Source organism: Poromitra crassiceps (assembly GCF_964638095.1).
Source record: "Poromitra crassiceps genome assembly, chromosome: 3".
Lineage (NCBI taxonomy): Eukaryota > Metazoa > Chordata > Actinopteri > Beryciformes > Melamphaidae > Poromitra > Poromitra crassiceps.
Window position 1 is genome coordinate 53589371 of NC_139625.1, and position 5000 is coordinate 53594370.

Below are 5000 nucleotides of genomic sequence, written 5' to 3' on the forward strand. Positions count from 1 at the left end.
TAATAGCAGAGGTCATGCATGTACAACAGGGTGGGGTTACACGCTCCACACAGCAGCTTTCCATCACTTTCAATCAGCAGCATGGAGGAATAGCAACAGCAGTGCTGTGGGCACATCCTGCTCCTCAGGTCACTGTGTGGCTGATGCCTTCAGCCACCTGTCTCACTACACAATTTCCACATTGGTCACATTTATGAAATTCAAACTGTAAGTCTGTGCTGTCGTCCACTACCTGGTCTCCATAGAAACACACATTTTCAACACAGACATCTTGCACGTCACCAAATAAGTCGTGTGTTGAAGCTTTACCTGCTGCTTGACGTGTCAGTTAATTGCATGAGTCCCATGAATGTCACTACGCTTATGATATTACGCTGTCATTATTAGAGATGCACCGATCCACATTTTTTCATTTCTGATCCGATACCTGAATTTGGATATCTGCCGATACCGATACTGATTCCGATACCAGAGCTCTTGGCAACTCTCCCAATGAGCTGCAGCCTCCATAGTAGCTGGCTCCTACTGTGACATCAGTTAGTCTTTGGTTTGGTAATCAATTGTCTCATAGCATTAGTTACCTGGCTCATAATATTCCACAATATTCAATTAAACAATGAATAAAGGTCATTAGATATTTACAAAACAATTGATCCACTGAAAATGATTAAGATAACATTTGAACAAATAAGCGACAATTAAACACCCCTGCGACTAAAATATCTCCAAAACTAAGAAGGACATGTTGTTGATTTAGCTAACCGCTGCTGTTACTACCTCACTTTTACTTACTAGCACTGTTTCATGTTATGTTACGGTGGGTTTATGGTCCAGTGCAGGCTATGAATAGAGTCTGGATCGGAATGTGGATCAGCGACGTCAGTCCGATATCCGATATGTGAATTACGTCATATCGGCACCCGATACCGATATCCCAATACCGATATCCCATCCCTAATCATTATAACCATTCATGATGATGATTAACCATAGGTTAAACCACACATTAGACTACAACACGATAAAATCTCATCATGGAGCCATATGGCAAGCTTGATTTATCTTTGCATTGTGTACCTGTCTGCACTGTACAGGGGGAGATAATAGTGTTATTACCATACTCATCTTTATACATTGTGTGACTGGAATAAGTGCTAGTGAATTAAATTAAATGACAGTGAAATTAAACCATTCCTCATTTTGCTGGGGACCCCCTGGAAACCGCTCAAGGACGCGCTGGAGGTCCCTGGACCCCACTTGATCATTGCGCACTCTGGCACAAACTGGTCTGTTCTTAAATTGTGTGTGCTGTTGGAATACAGCGTTGGGTTATCCAGAGCACTCTCGGAATGCACTCTGGGCACTCCGTCTGAGGAGACGGAGCAGCAGAGCACCAAGAGCAGATGAACTGCTAAAATGGTTAAAAAACACAGGAGCTGAGAGCGGAGAAGAGTGAGCTGTTTGTCTATTTGACAGGTAGCTAACTGATCGCTAGTAGCCTGCGTTTTTAAAGCGTATGACCCATTCGTTAAAGGAGAATTCAGTTTTTTCCCCCAACCTGAACCTTATTTCCAGCTTATATGATGATTAAGTCACCCTGATAAGTTTGGTTTGATATACATGCACTGAACCGATAATATGTTTTGGACCTGAAAACGAGGAATACGCGGGCATGTGTAATACTTATTTTCTGACACGCAGCGGCTCATATCCTTATTATATCTTAGAGACAATGAGAAAATGAACGATGTATTTACCTTGATTCACCCTGGATCTGCTGTCCATCACATTAGAGATCGCAGCTCCTGTTCCCCCCGCTCCTTAGTTTGTAATCCATGATGTTATTCCAGACCGGCTCAAATAAATACAGGCGGCCATCGAATTCAAATGAATTGTCTATATTCTCGAAAACAGATATTAGCAGTGTTTAGCATGCTAGGCTGCTACAGATCGGCTACAGAGTCTGCAAGTCCCCCGGATGTGCTTTGACACGACCCTTTGTATTTACGCACACATCTGTTGATTAGCTACACTGTTCGTACATTTTTTGACAAATAACTAGTTGCTAAAATGTAACGATGACTCAATGGACCGCTATGCTCATAATGACAATTCAATTCTGACTGATATGAGGGTGAGCTGGCATGTTAACTAGCTAGTATAGGCCTATATATATATATATATATATACAGTATATATATATATATATCTATATATATATATATATATATATATATACAGTATATCTATATATATATCTATATATATATATCTATATATATAGATATATATATACCGGTATATACAGTATAGGCCTATATGCCTATATCCCAGCAAAAAAAAAGCACTCCAGACTAATAGAGAGCCGCAGGGATGACGTATTTTTGTAGGCTGAATGCGGAAGTCCCGAACTTCCTGGTTCTTCACTGTTTCTGTTTATGGGATTTTTGAATGGGTTTTTGGCGTGATGCTTCAAATAATGTCTGTGGGCAACGCAAGTTTAATCAAACGCGAACCAAGGTTCAGCGGGATAATCTTCACACATGAGGACCACTTTCATGAGTTTTGAAGCGTAACTGCGAGCCCTAGAAGTAAAATGCTCGAGCTAAGCTAATCCAGAACTACACACTGTCGCATAGGCTTCCACGTCACGTCAGCACTCAACCTGGACTGTTGTTGATGTGTGCACTGATTACCCCGGGCTGAACGGGGCTGAACCAGGTGAGGGAAAGAGAATTTCCGTGTTCGTCCTTTGAAGTCGTGACGTTATTGACGTATATATCCCCATCGACTCAAGAGTGTAGTCTCATTTAGCCGTTTGCTAGCTAGCCACCCTTTTAACGGCACGTAAAAGCTTCAAAACTCATAAAAGTGGTCTTCATGTATGAAGATGATGTTACTAAACACTGGTTCGCGTTTGATTAGGCCAGCGTTGCCCAGAGAGATTATTAGAAGCATCGCGCCAAAAACCCATTCAAAACTCCCATAGGCGAAAACTGTGAAGAACCAGGGCTGTTAGCATCGATGATTTCCGGACTCGTTACTGCGGCTCTCTATTGTTAGGCCAGTAAGTGGTTCTCAAACCTTTTCACCACATCTTTTGATAAGATTGTGTCCCAGGGGCCCCCATCTGATAAGATTGTTGCTTTTAGATATTTTATTACAGAAAATGTATGAAACCCATGACCAAAATAGTCATACATTTTGTCATTGTGTTACTTATGGATGGAATTGTAAGCTAGTTTTATGAAGGTGCTATTTGATATAAGTTATGTTTACATTCTAGGCAGCACGGTAGACTTTATGTTGAAAGCCGGAAACGGAAGTGGTTGTTGTGGTTGTTGTGGGGAACTGGAGGCTGGACGAGTATGAGGAGGAGAGAACGGGAAGAGTAAATAAAGCTGGCGTCTCATGTTGAGAATGTTCAAGGTTGGAGTTGCTCCGTTTATTGCTTTTTATAACTAAGTCTAAGCGCAGCCTAAACGCTCGGCTACACTGGTGGCAGCGGTGTTTCAAGGGAACGTCCCGAGGAGAACCGAAGTAAAAACGCTAGGGCGGTTAGCTGTGCGTGCTAACTGCTACGGAGCTAGCTGCGTGTGTTAGCTGCAAGGAGCACCACGTGCGATCATGTTGCGCAGCGGAGAATGGCCGTCGGTGAAAGGGATGAAAGAGGAGCTGACAACGGTGATCAGCTCGGTGCTTGCGGGTGTGGAAGCCCGTTTGTTGAAGGAAGTGAGACGGCTGTTGGATGCTACGCCTGCCTGGGCAGAGGGGCTGAGGCGGATGCTACGAGAAGTCATACAGCAGGTTGACTTGCTGAGCACAGAGGTGACGAAGAGTGGAGAACGGCCGGAGGAGCCGCAAGAGAGACGGTGTTGGACTTGTGGAGAACCTGGGCACATAGCGAGGTGGTGTCGCAGCGGTCACGGGGGACAGACCAGGTGCGCGGAACAACGGTACTGGGGACGCCCGGGTGTCTGTTGGTCATGCGGTGCGTTTGGACACTTAGCCAGGGAGTGTCAAGAGGCTGTCTGGGGCCGGAGGACAGCGGAAGAGGAGAGACGTGCAGGCGGCTGGCAGGTGAGACTCTGCTGGTCGTGTGGTAGGCCAGGTCATTTGGCCAGAGAGTGCACTGAGAGGATAGAGGACAGAGGAGAGACACAGGCTGGGGAGAATGTGAGCAGCCGGATAGAGGTAATCTGCAACGCGGTGACAGTCGGGGGAGCGACGCTCGTGTCTCCAGGTGAGCGAGAGGGGTTGACACCGGAGGAGCCGGCCCAACCTAGGTGCTCCACACACCCCACGGTTGCGGTGCAGAAAGCCGAGGTGGAGATGGATGCCGGTGGTGTTCGCCCTGCTGCCCTCAACACGCCGCCCCCTGGGGGAGGAAGACGAGAGGATGAGCGAGTGCAAGAGCCGGAGGAACAGGAGTGTCCAGATGTGGACCTGACGGACGACAGAGTGACCATCAGGGATGTCGAGGTGACAGAGTGGAAGCGCAGACAGATGGAGGATGCGGATATCGGTCCGGTGTACGTGTGGGTAGCGGCCGGACGCCGGCCCCCTGTGGAGGAGATTCCTCTGTGTTCCGGTGCCATGAAGGGACTGTGGGAGATTGTTACCGACCTGCGTCTGGATGAAGATGGGCTGTTGGAGAGGAAAGGGCATGGTAGAAGGGGGTTCCAGACGGTTGTACCCAGCTACCTGCGAGAATTAGCACTGAAGGGGGCGCACAAGGGCCCTGGAGCAAGTCATTTTGGGCCCGAAGAGACACTCAGCCGCATCCGTGGACATTTCTACTGGAGCGGACACACTGGGGATGTGCTGAGCTACTGCAGTGCGTGTGATGTCTGTGGGACACAGAAAGGGGTGTGGGAGAATTTTTGGGGTTGAGGGAGTAACGTGCTTCCGTTGGGAAAGAAGCTGTAAAAGGGGGGATGGAAATAGTGGTGGTCAAAATGAAGGTACAAAGAGAAAAGAAGTAGTGAAAATAAATAATG

The 5000-nt window shown here is 46.7% G+C and overlaps 1 protein-coding gene across 1 annotated transcript in view; it reads right to left on the reverse strand.

Annotated features, from left to right (window-relative positions):
* The window catches only part of LOC310773463 (glycoprotein hormones alpha chain-like), a 28646-nt gene extending 26811 nt beyond the window's left edge, over window positions 1-1835 (reverse strand). The window contains exon 1 of the mRNA XM_083633348.1: window positions 1758-1835. The gene's annotated coding sequence lies outside the window, so the exon portion shown is untranslated. The remainder of the gene's footprint in view (window positions 1-1757) is intronic.
* Window positions 1836-5000: the final 3165 nt, after the last annotated feature.